The 16545-nt window shown below is 41.8% G+C and overlaps 1 protein-coding gene and 1 pseudogene across 2 annotated transcripts in view; both read right to left on the bottom strand.

Moving 5' to 3' along the window:
• The window catches only part of LOC149102779 (uncharacterized), a 108104-nt gene extending 92399 nt beyond the window's left edge, over positions 1-15705 (bottom strand). The window contains exon 1 of the mRNA XM_089273376.1: positions 15353-15705. The gene's annotated coding sequence lies outside the window, so the exon portion shown is untranslated. The remainder of the gene's footprint in view (positions 1-15352) is intronic.
• LOC149102780 (uncharacterized) lies at positions 210-13694 on the bottom strand (annotated as a pseudogene). The gene is made up of 6 exons (XR_016202020.1): positions 12785-13694; positions 9849-10178; positions 4546-8842; positions 1389-3984; position 1230; positions 210-495 (listed from the first exon to the last, which is right to left on the bottom strand). The product of XR_016202020.1 is annotated as an uncharacterized LOC149102780 (transcript).
• Positions 15706-16545: the final 840 nt, after the last annotated feature.

Here is a 16545-nt window from a genome sequence, read left to right as displayed (position 1 = left end):
ATTTGCATACTACTAACTCACGAACTGTTTCAAACCTCAAGGCTCATCTCGTTCATTTAACTAAAATCCTCAGCCTAACCCACAGAAAATGTCGAAGTAAACCCAATATATGAATACTTCCTCCTCTTTTATAGAAGAATAAATATGGCTGTTCTGAACTCTATCGGGATCAAATCTTCTCACATACCATTTACCTTTACAACAAGAAATTTGATTGGCTGTTTATAGTAGATCCAATCTGATTGGTGTGACATACATACATCTCTCACTCACTCACTCACTCACTCACTCACCCACTGACCCGTCCATAACATACCCGACGCGCCGACTAAGAGGTATTTTTTTTACAAAAAAATAACTCAAAAACCAGTTACACCCTTAATCAGGGATGTTTGAGAGAAAGACTAAGAATCGTACAAATCTGTAGCTGTCAGCGGTCATTGGATGTTCTTCACCAAACAATTTAATTCTGATATCAAGAGCACGCTTGGCTGACTCAAGGGCGGCAGTTTAATCACTCACGGAATGCTGTGTAACTCCTCCTGAATGGTAACTGTCAGCGGTCTTGGGATGTTCTTCACCAAACAATTTAACTCTGATATCAAGAGCACGCTTCTTTGACTCAAGGGCGGCGGTGTATTCACCCAGGGAATGCTGTGTAACTCCTATTTCACGGTAGCTGTCAGCGGTCATTGGATGTTCTTCACCAAACAATTTAACTCTGATATCAAGAGCACGATTCTTTGACTCAATGGCGGCGGTGTAATCACTCAGGGAATGCTGTGTAACTCCTACTGAATGGTAGCTGGCAGCGGTCATTGGATGTTCTTCACCAATTGAAACAATTTCACTCTGATATCAAGAGCACGCTTCGCTCACTCAAGGGCGGCGGTGTAATCACTCAGGGAATGCTGTGTAACTCCTATTTCACGGTAGCTGTCAGCGGTGTTGGGATGTTCTTCACCAAACAACTTAATTCTGATATCAAGAGCACGCTTCTTTGACTCAAGGGCGGCGGTGTAATCACTCAGGGAATGCTGTGTAACTCCTACTGAATGGTAGCTGTCAGCGGTCATTGGATGTTCTTCACCAAACAATTTAACTCTGATATCAAGAGCACGCTTCGCTCACTCAAGGGCGGCGGTGTAATCACTCAGGGAAAGCTGTGTAACTCCTACTGAATGGTAGCTTTCAGCGGTCAGTGGATGTTCTTCACCAAACAATTTAACTCTGATATCAAGAGCACGCTTCTTTGACTCAAGGGCGGCGGTGTAATCACTCAGGGAATGCTGTGTAACTCCTACTGAATGGTAGCTGGCAGCGGTCATTGGATGTTCTTCACCAATTGAAACAATTTCACTCTGATATCAAGAGCACGCTTCGCTCACTCAAGGGCGGCGGTGTAATCACTCAGGGAATGCTGTGTAATTCCTAGTGAATGGTAGCTGTCAGCGGTGTTGGGATGTTCTTCACCAAACAATTTAATTCTGATATCAAGAGCACGCTTGGCTGACTCAAGGGTTGCGGTGTAATCACTCAGGGAATGCTGTGTAACTCCTAGTGAATAGTAGCTGTCAGCGGTGTTGGGATGTTCTTCACCAAACAACTTAATTCTGATATCAAGAGCACGCTTCTTTGCCTCAAGGGCGGTGGTAAAATCACTCAGGGAATGCTGTGTAACTCCTAGTTCATGGTAGCTGTCGGAGGTCTTGGGATGTTCTTCACCAAACAATTTAATTCTGATATCAAGAGCACGCTTCTTTGACTCAAGGGCGGCGGTAAAATCACTCAGGGAATGCTGTGTAACTCCTAGTTCATGGTAGCTGTCAGCGGTGTTGGGATGTCCTTCACCAAACAACTTAATTCTGATATCAAAAGCACGCTTCTTTGACTCAAGGGCGGCGGTGTAATCACTCAGGGAATGCTGTGTAACTCCTACATTATTGTAGCTGTCAGCGGTCATTGGATGTTCTTCATCAAAAAGTTTAATTCTGATATCAAGAGCACGCTTCTTTGCCTCAAGGGCGGCGGTAAAATCACTCAGGGAATGCTGTGTAACTCCTAGTAAGTAGTAGCTGTCAGCGGTCTTGGGATGTTCTTCACCAAACGTCTTAATTCTGATATCAAGAGCACGCTTGGCTGACTCAAGGGCGGCAGTGTAATCACTCAGGGAATGCTGTGTAGCTCCTATATTATTGTAGCTGTCAGCGGTGTTGGGATGTTCTTCACCAAACAATTGAATTCTGATATCAAGAGCACGCTTGGCTGACTCAAGGGCGGCGGTGTAATCACTCAGGGAATGCTGTGTAACTCCTAGTGAATAGTAGCTGTCAGCGGTCTTGGGATGTTCTTCACCAAACAATTGAATTCTGATATCAAGAGCACGCTTGGCTGACTCAAGGGCGGCGGTGTAATCACTCAGCGAATGTTGTGTAACTGCCACTGAATGGTAGCTGTCAGCGGTCTTGGGATGTTCTTCACCAAACAATTTAATTCTGATATCAAGAGCACGCTTCTTTGACTCAAGGGCGGCGGTGTAATCACTCAGGGAATGCTGTGTAACTCCTATTTCACGGTAGCTGTCAGCGGTGTTGGGATGTTCTTCACCAAAGAATTTAATTGTGATATCAAGAGCCCGCTTCTTTGACTCAAGGGCGGCGGTGTAATCACTCGGGGAATGCTGTGTAACTCCTAGTTCATGGTAGCTGTCAGCGGTGTTGGGATGTTCTTCACCAAACAACTTAATTCTGATATCAAGAGCACCCTTGTTTGACTCAAGGGCGGCAGTGTAATCACTCAGGCAATGCTGTGTAATTCCTAGTGAATGGCAGCTGTCAGCGGTCTTGGGATGCTCTTCACCAAACAATTGAATTCTGATATCAAGAGCACGCTTGGCTGACTCAAGGGTTGCGGTGTAATCACTCAGGGAATGCTGTGTAACTCCTAGTGAATAGTAGCTGTCAGCGGTGTTGGGATGTTCTTCACCAAACAACTTAATTCTGATATCAAGAGCACGCTTCTTTGACTCAAGGGCGGCGGTGTAATCACTCAGGGAATGCTGTGTAACTCCTACTGAATGGTAGCTGTCAGCGGTGTTGGGATGTTCTTCACCAAACAACGTAATTCTGATATTAAGATCACGCTTCTTTGACTCAAGGGCGGCGGTGTAATCACTCAGGGAATGCTGTGTAGCTCCTACATTATTGTAGCTCTCAGCGGTCATTGGATGTTCTTCACCAAACAATCGAATTCTGATATCAAGACCACGCTTGGCTGACTCAAGGGCGGCGGTGTAATCACTCAGGGAATGCTGTGTAGCTCCTATATTATTGTAGGTGTCAGCGGTGTTGGGATGTTCTTCACCAAACAATTGAATTCTGATATCAAGAGCACGCTTGGCTGACTCAAGGGCGGCGGTGTAATCACTCAGGGAATGCTGTGTAGCTCCTAGTGAATAGTAGCTGTCAGCGGTGTTGGGATGTTCTTCACCAAACAATTGAATTCTGATATCAAGGGCACGCTTGGCTGACTCAAGGGCGGTGGTGTAATCACTCAGGGAATGCTGTGTAGCTCCTAGTGAATAGTAGCTGTCAGCGGTGTTGGGATGTTCTTCACCAAACAATTTAATTCTGATATCAAGAGCACGCTTCTTTGACTCAAGGGCGGCGGTAAAATCACTCAGGGAATGCTGTGTAACTCCTAGTTCATGGTAGCTGTCAGCGGTGTTGGGATGTTCTTCACCAAACAACTTAATTCTGATATCAAGAGCACGCTTCTTTGCCTCAAGGGCGGCGGTAAAATCACTCAGGGAATGCTGTGTGACTCCTAGTTCATGGTAGCTGTCAGCGGTGTTGAGATGTTCTTCACCAAACAACTTAATTCTGATATCAAGAGCACGCTTCTTTGACTCAAGGGCGGCGGTGTAATCACTCAGGGAATGCTGTGTAACTCCTACATTATTGTAGCTGTCAGCGGTCATTGGATGTTCTTCATCAAAAAGTTTAATTCTGATATCAAGAGCACGCTTCTTTGCCTCAAGGGCGGCGGTAAAATCACTCAGGGAATGCTGTGTAACTCCTAGTAAGTAGTAGCTGTCAGCGGTCTTGGGATGTTCTTCACCAAACAATTGAATTCTGATATCAAGAGCACGCTTGGCTGACTCAAGGGCGGCGGTGTAATCACTCAGGGAATGCTGTGTAGCTCCTAGTGAATAGTAGCTGTCAGCGGTGTTGGGATGTTCTTCACCAAACAATTGAATTCTGATATCAAGAGCACGCTTGGCTGACTCAAGGGCGGCGGTGTAATCACTCAGGGAATGCTGTGTAACTCCTAGTGAGAAAGTATCTGCTTTTAAGTTTTATCTTAAACGTAAACTTATTAAGGATTTTATAGATTCCTAATTCTAGTTAATTAATCTTAATGAATCTTAGAGTTTTTAAGTAGTTTTAAATTATTATTGTATTGTCTTTGAAAAGCCTCTAAAGGGAAAGTCAATAAAGTAAGTAAGTATGTAGTATGAATAGTAGCTGTCAGCGGTCTTTGGATGTTCTTCACCAAACAACTTAATTCTGATATCAAGAGCACGCTTCTTTGACTCAAGGGCGGCGGTGTAATCACTCAGGGAATGCTGTGTAACTCCTACATTATTGTAGCTGTCAGCGGTCATTGGATGTTCTTCATCAAAAAGTTTAATTCTGATATCAAGAGCACGCTTCTTTGCCTCAAGGGCGGCGGTAAAATCACTCAGGGAATGCTGTGTAACTCCTAGTAAGTAGTAGCTGTCAGCGGTCTTGGGATGTTCTTCACCAAACGTCTTAATTCTGATATCAAGAGCACGCTTGGCTGACTCAAGGGCGGCGGTGTAATCACTCAGGGAATGCTGTGTAGCTCCTATATTATTGTAGCTGTCAGCGGTGTTGGGATGTTCTTCACCAAACAATTGAATTCTGATATCAAGAGCACGCTTGGCTGACTCAAGGGCGGCGGTGTAATCACTCAGGGAATGCTGTGTAACTCCTAGTGAATAGTAGCTGTCAGCGGTCTTGGGATGTTCTTCACCAAACAATTGAATTCTGATATCAAGAGCACGCTTGGCTGACTTAAGGGCGGCGGTGTAATCACTCAGCGAATGTTGTGTAACTGCCACTGAATGGTAGCTGTCAGCGGTCTTGGGATGTTCTTCACCAAACAATTTAATTCTGATATCAAGAGCACGCTTCTTTGACTCAAGGGCGGCGGTGTAATCACTCAGGGAATGCTGTGTAACTCCTATTTCACGGTAGCTGTCAGCGGTGTTGGGATGTTCTTCACCAAAGAATTTAATTGTGATATCAAGAGCCCGCTTCTTTGACGCAGGGGCGGCGGTGTAATCACTCGGGGAATGCTGTGTAACTCCTAGTTCATGGTAGCTGTCAGCGGTGTTGGGATGTTCTTCACCAAACAACTTAATTCTGATATCAAGAGCACCCTTGTTTGACTCAAGGGCGGCAGTGTAATCACTCAGGCAATGCTGTGTAATTCCTAGTGAATGGCAGCTGTCAGCGGTCTTGGGATGCTCTTCACCAAACAATTGAATTCTGATATCAAGAGCACGCTTGGCTGACTCAAGGGTTGCGGTGTAATCACTCAGGGAATGCTGTGTAACTCCTAGTGAATAGTAGCTGTCAGCGGTGTTGGGATGTTCTTCACCAAACAACTTAATTCTGATATCAAGAGCACGCTTCTTTGACTCAAGGGCGGCGGTGTAATCACTCAGGGAATGCTGTGTAACTCCTACTGAATGGTAGCTGTCAGTGGTGTTGGGATGTTCTTCACCAAACAACGTAATTCTGATATTAAGATCACGCTTCTTTGACTCAAGGGCGGCGGTGTAATCACTCAGGGAATGCTGTGTAGCTCCTAGTGAATAGTAGCTGTCAGCGGTGTTGGGGTGTTCTTCACCAAACAATTGAATTCTGATATCAAGAGCACGCTTGGCTGACTCAAGGGCGGTGGTGTAATCACTCAGGGAATGCTGTGTAACTCCTAGTAAGTAGTAGCTGTCAGCGGTCTTGGGATGTTCTTCACCAAACAACTTAATTCTGATATCAAGAGCACGCTTGGCTGACTCAAGGGCGGCCGTGTAATCACTCAGGGAATGCTGTGTAGCTCCTATATTATTGTAGCTGTCAGCGGTGTTGGGATGTTCTTCACCAAACAATTGAATTCTGATATCAAGAGCACGCTTGGCTGACTCAAGGGCGGCGGTGTAATCACTCAGGGAATGCTGTGTAGCTCCTAGTGAATAGTAGCTGTCAGCGGTGTTGGGATGTTCTTCACCAAACAATTGAATTCTGATATCAAGAGCACGCTTGGCTGACTCAAGGGCGGCGGTGTAATCACTCAGGGAATGTTGTGTAACTACCACGGAATGGTAGCTGTCAGCGGTGTTGGGATGTTCTTCACCAAACAACTTAATTCTGATATCAAGAGCACGCTTCTTTGACTCAAGGGCGGCGGTGTAATCACTCAGGGAATGCTGTGTAGCTCCTATATTATTGTAGCTGTCAGCGGTGTTGGGATGTTCTTCACCAAACAATTGAATTCTGATATCAAGAGCACGCTTGGCTGATTCAAGAGCGGCGGTGTAATCACTCAGGGAATGCTGTGTAACTCCTAGTGAATCGTAGCTGTCAGCGGTCTTGGGATGTTCTTCACCAAACAATTTTATTCTGATATCAAGAGCACGCTTGGCTGACTCAAGGGCGGTGGTGTAATCACTCAGGGAATGCTGTGTAACTATTACTGAATGGTAGCTGTCAGCGGTGTTGGCATGTTCTTCACCAAATAATTTAATTCTGATATCAAGAGTACGCTTCTTTGACTCAAGGGCGGCGGTGTAATCACTAAGGGAATGCTGTGTAACTCCTAGTTCATGGTAGCTGTCAGCGGTGTTGGGATGTTCTTCACCAAACAACTTAATTCTGATAATAAGTGCACGGTTGAAGGATGTGATAGCTTCTGTGTAGTTACCTTTCCTGTATTGAATGCTGCCTAGGTCGAAATAGTTCTTGGCTAGCGCCTCCTTCTGCTGTTCTTGACTTTCAACGCTCTTGTCCTTTTTTTCATCGCTTTGTTGCAGTGCGCGTTGGTGAAAGCTTATCTTTTCCTCTGTAAGCTTTAAAGCGTCTCTGTCTCTACCAAGTGACTCGAGCACACCAACGACATTGCGATGAAAGTTGAACCAACCAGTTTTAGTGGTGTTGAGTGTTGCTTCACAGTCGTTTAGTATGGTAAGCAACAAGTTACAAAAAGTGGATTGTTGTCAGAGGTAGGGAAGTTTGCTATTACTTTGCTCACAAGAAAGATAACTTCAGCTTGAAGAGGCTGGTTTTCCGACGGAATTGCTTTGTTTGACGGAATGATACAGTGTTCACCAACTTTCTTTATTGCTGGTTCTGGCAAAGGTGTCACTAGTAAACAATTGTCTCTGGCATCTCTGCATTCCTTTAGTGTCTTTAGATAAAAGTTGGATGAGCTCACGGAATCATTTTTGCTTTGGTAATAGATTGCAAAAATTTGAAAAATAATAAGCCTCAAAATGGTGTGCTCTTGACTTGTGTTCATGGAAGAAAGCGCTTCTTCCAAAACTTTCACTCCATCCTCTGTCTTTCCGATAACAAGCTGATGGAGTCCATGGTAGCACAAGTGTTTTCCTTTCTCTCCATCACAATGGGAAGAAGTTGGCACTTGAATAGCCTTGGACACAGAAAGCAACTTCTCTGTGTTTCCACTTGCGCCCCAGGTCACCTGACCAAACGCCTTGGAAGTAAGTAGGTTCCGGTAGAAAACATTTTTCCCAGTCTGATGAGCCGTCATTATTGCTGAATCGAGAATTTTGTCAAACGTAGAACCCTCATTAAAAAAGAGAGTGGCAAGAAACAACTCTGCTTTGGCCAAAACATCAAAAACTCTGTCGGCTGTCTGTGAATCTAAACAACCATCAATTAGACTTTGAACAATGTTTTTTTCCTCTTCATAGAACTCAATGAACGCAGACATGGAATGCCCAGAAAGGAAATTATTATTTAGTTCCTCGAACATGGCAATGTAAAATGCGTGTAAGCGAGATTTTGAGATGAGAACTCTTTCTTTCATGTCAGCTTCTCCCTTTTCTCTTGCAAACGACTGAATTAGTTTATGCATAGAGAATTTGCCAAACTCTGAAGAACAATCAATGAGAGATTTTCTCTGAAGTCTTCGCAACACCTTCTCTGCTTCGGTTGTTCTGGTTATCCCCAAAACAGCTGCGGAAATCTTTAAATCAAAATGCGCAGGAAGAATACACAAAGATACCAGTGCCTCTTGGTCTTGGGTAGAGAGTCTCTGGAAAGACGACTCGAAAAGAGATCTCAGTCTCGAATTGCTTGGATAATCTGGGTTGTCCAACATTTCTACAATGTTTTATGTACGCTCCATGAATTCAAGACTTGATGGAGTAAAATCTTCAGAAATGGAGGAACACAGTAATTTTATGGCTAAGGGAACCTCTCCACAGATTTGTGAAACTTTTGTCAAATCAGAAGAGCTTGCTTCTGGGAGAAATTTCTAGCTAGGGTTTGACAAGACAATTTGTCTAGCTCTCTTATCCTGACAGACTTGTGTCCCTGAAAATGTAAATTCAAATAGGGGAACGACTCTCTTGTGGTTTAAAGAAACTTGACCTTGTCACTACGATTGAGGATTTCTTCGATGGGGTTAAAAACCTCCTCCTTTACGTTTGGCCCACCACATTCAAAGAGGTCATCGGCATTATCCAGGATTATAACACAGCGGTCCGATAGTCTGTCAAAAATTAAAGTGCCTATAACACCAAAAAATTTTTTGCGCTTAATTAAATCTCTGTACGGAATTGGGAAAAATGTCGCACAAATTTTTTAATTCGGTTCAAACCGCGATTTTTTATGATTTTTTAAAGATCGGAAAAATGGCACTTTTTCAAAACACGACCGAGTCACAGAGTCACTGAAAAGGGTCTGGGTATAGCGAAACTTGTGACGTCATTCCAGGCCATTGATCGCTTTCTTGTTTGGAACCGCGTTTGCTTCGCTTCGGAAGGTCAGAAATCTTGAAAATGCCAGATAAATGCGTTGTGTTCGGCTGTAATAATAAGCCAAGTAAGGCAGAAGGTATTTCGCTTCATCCCTTACCTTTTGAAGGGGCTGATGAACCGCAGAAGCGAAAAAGAAGAAAGCAATGGGTTGACTTCGTAAAATCTAAGCGTGCTCATTGGGAGCCCACGAAGTACTCGGCAGTGTGCTCAAAGCATTTCCGAGAAGAGGACTACGAAGTAATGTTCCCTGGATTGACAAACGTCAATATGCAAAGAAGACTACGGAACGATGAAATTGGCATTTGTGTTTGCCCGACGATCCAAGTTTCGTGTTCGCTCGGGTTTGATGAACCCTCGACTTCTAAGTCGTACTCGACCTCGACCTCTGCGGCCTCAGAGTCCGAGCTAGAGTCATAGCTAGAATCGCTGGACGACATTATAAGTACGTTCGAATATTCAAACTTTTTGTTGAGTCAAACAAAAGTTCTTTTGACGAAAAACTAACCCTCAGTACTCTATCCCACACACAAAACAACGTGAGAGTTTATACTGGAGCGACGCTGGCAATGGCCTGGAATGACGTCACTAGTCCCATTCTCCCGAATGCTCGGTCGTGCTCTTAACAGCGCCAACTTTAAAAATTCGTAAAAAATTCGGGTTTTAACCGAATTCAAAAATTTTTGCGACATTTTTCACAATTCCATACAGAGATTTGATTAGGCGAAAAAAATGTTTTGGGCTTATAGGCACTTTAAGCAAAGCTCATCGTCAGCTGATAAATCTTGCAACCTATTAGTTTCAAGTGTCCCAGCCTGTCGGAACAGACTAAGAAATTTGGACGTTAAATCGCTTTTTGACTTGAGCCCACGTAATGAAAGAAAGTAGACGGGAAGCTCACGTGCTTGAAGATTATGACCCACTGCGATGGCAACGGACGTTTTTCCGAACCCTGGCGAACCCCAGACGCAGACGAGTCGGGTAGATTCGGAAGTCATGTGACCAACAATATCGTCACATTCTTCCTCACGGCCAATGAAGTGGGGAACCTTTGGAGGAAGATTTGATCTCGGTAGAAATGTTTTAAGTCCTGTAAATCAATTAACCAACAAATAATAATTAAATGAACGGACGAACGAACGGGCAGATGGATGGATGGATGGATGGATGGATGGATGGATGGATGGATGGATGGATGGATGGATGGATGGATGGATGGATGGATGGATGGATGAATAAATATGTGCACTGGAGGCTAGTAAAACGTTGTTACTCAAGAGATAGAATATACCAAAACAAATATTATATAACATACTTTTCCTTCGAGCCAAAGTTTTTCCAAAGCTAATTATTGTTAGTGCGGGATTAGAAAAAGAGCATTTTTTGTTCATTCTTTTTGTTTAAAATCGATTTTTTTCCCACCAATTTTTATGTACGAGACAACAAATGTTTTGCGCAAATTATTATTGATATTTTATGAAACAGTTCAAAGCTGTTGTTAATCTTGGACTAGCTTAACCCTTTTCAAACAGTGGGCAGGTGTAACTTTTGAGGGCATCACCAGCTTTGGCCGCTTGTAACTTTAAAAGCATTGAAGTGACGAACTCCTAAAATTTATTTGGGAACAAACTGGTACTACCTTTCATCGCCCTAAGATCTTGTTGTTTGAATTTTCCTGTTTTAAATGAAAATAACTTGAAACATTTCTTGCACTAGCGTTGTTCTAGATTTTTATAACGTTTGATCTAGTTTCAGTGGTTTTCTAAAGCTTTTGAAATAAACATCAAAAAATCCAACTTGGCGTCTGTTCAGAAATACTGGCGCATTTCTTTGTCGTGTGACGTCATAGTTCCATGTTGTAGTCTTCAAAGGAAATAGCTTGAACGAGCTATAAATCCTCAGGTTTCAGTGTGATAGCTCTAATGTTATAGAGTGAGGGCTCAACCACCCCTTCCCCCAGGATCCGTGAGACCACGAAACTCCGTCTGAATATTGTTAGCCCATTTTAATTAACCGGCCCATTTCGTTTCAGAGGTTTGATAATGCGAGCAATGTACAATTGATAAGTCACTCTTATGTTGAGATTTCTTTTCCGCTGACCATATAGACGGCTAAAACATTTTAATTTTAGTTTCACTACTAGATATTATTTCTTTTATACATACGTAGTCGATGGTTACTCACCGAAACGGGAAAAAGGGTAGCATTCTATTTTAGCGTGCCTGTACTGTACGGGTCCGCAAATGATCCCAGGACCGCAGATGATCCCGGACCGGAAATGATCCCGATCAAAAAATAAGGAATGGCATGGATTTATATCAGAAGAAGATAAGAACATGTACAAAAATTATGAACTAAAAAACATGTTTTATCATTTTACAAAAAAATATTCCACGGTTGCTGTTTTGTTCTTCGAAGGGTACAGATCATTTTCACTGTCACGCAATAAAAAAAAAATAATAAATCGAAAACCAACCAAAGGAAAAAGCTAAGAAAAATTGTGATGTACGCTATAGAAGATAACTAAATAAGCCACTTCTTTAAGTTTTAGGCCTGTGCGTTTCCCCAAACTTCAGAAATTCGTCGGAAATGTTTCTCACAAATTTACAGAGCCCAGTAAGAAAACGATCGTAACCTTATGTCACGCAACCTCCATAACCCTGAAATTCAAAATGCTCTGGTTTCCAAACGAAGCACGCTAACTGTAAACGGATATAAATATACCGCCTCTTATGCCTGATGAGGATAAAAACACGTCACGTGAAGACGATCAATTGAATTAGAAGTCTTAAAAAAAACATACTTGGAAACATTCTCGAAATCCCGGTGGCGATAGTATCAAACATCTATCAAACAGCTAATTGTCAAAACGAAGTGCAAGCCTTGGCCTTGCTTGGTCATGAAGGTGAACTTCATAACTATAGCTCGGAATTTTGGCTTCTTAGAATACTCAAGTAGTCATTTCCGAGGAATTAAAGCCAAAATACGACCAAGGACAAATTACAAAATAAATTTGTTCAAATTTCCAGTGCTACGCACAGTAGGTGTTTTACAGAGTGATGAAGCGTTGCTGAGGCTTGTGGATCTACTCAGGTGACAGCGTCTTCCGTAATAGTTGCTTCATGGTCAGATTTTAGTTTAAAACTTTAGACGAGTGGCGTTAATGGCTGATAAAATTTGATTTAGCTATAACACCGAAATATCAATGTTTAACAAAGGAGGATATGTAGCGTATGTTGCACTGATCATAATTTTACTGAGAATTGCAAAGAAATGCAAGCCAAGTCGTGTTCTGATGATTGAGCGGTGATATTCATAACATCGTAGTTAGCAACAAAATTTAGTCGAAAGTATGAAAAAAAAAGGCAAGTTGTGAGCCATTATAATTATAAGATGGCTTTAATAAAAACATCGGTATTCACGTACGCCAATTCCCTATCCACACCATCCCGCCATCCATGCCATTCCTTATTTTTAGTCGGGATCATTTGCAGTCCCTATCGGGGATCATTTCAGGTCCGGGATCATTTGCGGTCCAATTTGGGGATCATTTGCGGTCCGGGATCATTTGCGGTCCTGGGATCATTTGCGGACCCGCACAGTACTCTTACAAGTCCTCTTCTATGGTAGGCACCTATCAAAGTTTATCAAAGGATTATCACTTAAAGTAATAACTCCGAAAGGCCGCTTACTTACCTGGTTCCGCAGTCTTGAGTAGGTCTTCAAACTTTTGGTTCATCTCGGCAATTTTCTCATTCGTCATTTCTTGGTTTGCAGTTGCCTTTTCAATGGTCTTTCTCAGCTCTATGGAGTCTTCTTGTCGTTCCTGTCTCGACTGAGCAAAATCTGACCTCATACCCATTAGTTCATCCTCCACATTTTCCTTGAGAAATGTGATTTCTGTTTGCAGAAATGCGATTGCTGCTTGCAAATCCTTTGTGATGTCATCTTTTAACTTGCAAACTTTTTCTGTGGGAAAGTCCGACTCGGTCAAACTTCCAACGGCATCAATAGGGTCAGTCGTGACTCCAAGAGCTTTGATGGCGTCTTTGGTGTGTTGAATGTATTGATCAAATGTCTTTTTGTCAATCTCGGAGCTGAATGAGTGACAAAATGCATTTCTTAGGAGTCGCAGCTGATCAATCGCCATTGCAAAGGTTTCAGCATTATTTCCGCCCGGGCTGACCACGGAAGAATGAAACGTTCCATGAGGCGGTTTACGGTGCTTCAAGTACAAATCACTGAGTGTCCTGTGATGACCTGCCATGTCTGGTAAAGCGAACGACTGCGCGTAGATAGTGGCCTGGAACAAGGCGCTACAATCCCATTCTTCGTAAGGGAGGTGTGTGGGTACTTTGGTCTTACCACCCTCTGTAGCGAGGAACATGTTTCGCACAGCAATGGAGTCATCCCACGGCTGGTAACCAGGGAGATGTGCAAAGGTATTGTCCCACATGTGTTTAAAAGTTTGTCGAAGCACCTTCGGGAACTCATTCAGCACAACAAAAGCGAACTTGAAATAGTTCAACTGTTCGTTCGTAAACGGCTGTAGAGCCATTACTGATAGCAATAAAGTAATCCAAGTTGAAAGTGTTTATATTGTCAGGACGACAATACTGTCTCTGTTGAAGGAACAATAGAGAACAGTTATTATCGAAAGGTGGCCTTGGTGACGATTGAAAAACTGAAAAATTGAGACGAAATCTGATAGGAAATCGAGAAATTTCAATTTTTAATGGACAAAACCTGGTACCATAGTAACTTAAAGTATATTACAGTCCTTTTGCATTTTCTAAAAGCTAAAGATATAAACAGTTGTCTGAGACAACACCAAATACAATTTCCGATGTGAACTGGAGAAAATAAATTTCAAAGTTCAGAGAAATTGTGCAAACACAGGTAAAATTTCATCATCAGTTTCATTTCAACAGTAGTTTCGACAGTACTTTCATATCAACTTTAAAATTTGTTTTCGACATTTGGTATTGTTTAGTAGAAATGATTTCATTTGAGAAGATGGCACAGAAGTATGCAATACAACGTAAATAATCTCGGTACAAAGTTTTTGTCCACTTGTTACTCGAACTTGTGGTGGATTCTTCCTTAAGCTTATAAAAAATCAAACTCGGGTAAAACGCTTTTTGAAATCATGAATGGATGGTTTTTTTTAGGAAAAATCACAAAGTGTGACCACAATAGCTTGAATGCTGTTTTCATAAGAAAAGATTCTAATCAATGTGGGGCCCCAGGCTAAATACATGTAGGAATACAGAAGTTCTTAGTTGTGCACAAATTTATAAAATTGTTTTTCAGTCCAGACAAGATTTTTCTTGTTCTTGATGTACTTTTCCCAGCAAAATAGACAAAGCTCTGTCTTGTACCATGCGACACAATTACAATACAGTACCCTTAATTAATGGCGTTTCGAAATACCAGCAACTGTCATAACTTTATGCATAACAAAGACATCTAAAATCGTCGGTTTCAGTATCGCGTTAATTGCAGATAATTCATGATCGAAATAAAAAGCATCAAAAAGAGCTTAGACTTCTTAACATTACTGCAGAAGATAATGGATTGATTTTGATGCAGCAGATTGTCTTTGTTCAGTTTCGCAACACGGTCTTGCGGGCGTTTTCATCCATGAATGCTTATGGTAGTTAATGATTAGAACATATATGAATTTGTGATTTCTATCGCATGATAGCTCACAAGGGCGCAGCCCAAGTCAACTATCACGCATAGAAATCCAGAGCAAATAATCTCATTGTTTTAGTATAAATGTGCTACTTGTTTAAAACTTATCTAAATTCTTTTCACAGACACTTCGAAAACGTAAAGATGCGGCCGCAATTTTGTTAACAATCTCACACTGCTAGGCTACTCACTATCTAACACATAATAGATAATGAGTTGGGTAGCCAATAAGAGAACGGCATTTGTGATAGAACGCAAGTAGATTTAAACCAGAAACTGTTAGTTTTTATTTCGATTGTATTCCAAAAGCTAGAAATAAGGCGAGCGAGTTCTATTGTTCTGCTGTTATCAAGCGGAGCAAAACCGAATGATTCTGCGATTAAGTTCGAATAAAATTGCTCCGGTATTAAATCGAACTTATCATGTTGTCTGATCAGATAGAACCCTTGGAAGAGAAAAAGCTTATAATCCAATAGGTTTTAGCCACAGAATTGAGCAAGCGAAAAACTTCATGTAGTCCGGCTCTGGTTCCGCTTCGAATAACTTAATTATAACTCTTTTACTCACCTTCAGTATTCTGGATATTTCGATGATATTCCTTGCAGAAACATGAACTCTGTGCACGATTTTGGTCAAAGGAAACCGAACGTTTAAGGCACGTCTGTTGAATTATTCCTACTGAATAACCTTTCTAGTCAGTCTCTTTCTGGGAATTAAATCCCGTGGCATGACAAACGCCTAACGCATCCGAGAATATAATTGTAAGGGTCAAAGTTCTCGTAGACTGAATGAGGCAGCCGTAGTTTGTCTAAATAGATCCACAAGACTACGTGATAAAGTGTACCTGGCAATGAATTTCTTTCCTGGCAATAAAAGTCTAAACTGAGGTGAAGAAAATATTCTTCATTGCAAAACAACAATGAAAACCAAACGTGACGTAAAAAGTTTGGGTTGAAAGAAAACAAGTTTTATAAAAACAATTTATGTAAGAATTCAGAGCAACTGTAGTGCTGCGTCGGTGGAGAGTATAACAAGATAATTAGGTCTTATCAACTGGGTTAATAATGTGAACTGGCCACCGTAAAGAGATTCGAAAGCTTTCAATCTCTTTACGGTGGCCAATTCACATGGTCAACCCAGTTGATAAGACCAAGTTATCTTATGTAAGAATTCAGTTAGTTTTCTTTCTTGCCATGCAAGTCGATCATCACCTTGTGAAACTATACTGACGTCTCTTTTCCCACCCCGATCAATGATGCTGAATGCAAAATTAAGTCTAAACGAGAGAACTGTTATGTACTGAACGAATCTTCATAGGGATTAACTGAATATAGCTGAATGTTATATATTTAAAGGACCCCTCGATGTGCGACAGATTTGACGCCTCGGTTAAGTAAGTCATGCTCCAGTACCGTGGAATGCAGTGCAAAGCCTTACTGTTTACTTGTATAAAAATTTTTAAAATTGTTTTCAGCGAGAAAATATGATCAGGATCATAATCTCTTGTGCTTAATCGTGACAAGAGTTTTTCTGGTCCTTGATGCACTTTTCTTAGCAAAATAGATAAAGCTGTCTTTTACCCTGCAACACGATGTTAACGGGTTTCCGCAATACAAGCAACTGCGATAACTTTATGCAAAACATAGACTTCTAAAATTATTAGTATAGATTATGAGCTAGAGATTTCTATCGCGTGATATAGCCCAATCGAGTCAGCTGTCACGCATAGAAATCGGGAGCGAATGATTTAATTGGATAGT

The sequence above is a fragment of the Orbicella faveolata genome, unplaced genomic scaffold (assembly GCF_042242905.1).
Source record: "Orbicella faveolata isolate gen_17 unplaced genomic scaffold, um_ofav_v1 contig_35, whole genome shotgun sequence".
Classification (NCBI taxonomy): domain Eukaryota; kingdom Metazoa; phylum Cnidaria; class Anthozoa; order Scleractinia; family Merulinidae; genus Orbicella; species Orbicella faveolata.
The sequence above is the reverse complement of the archived record's forward strand: the minus strand, read 5'-3'. Positions and strand labels throughout refer to the sequence as shown.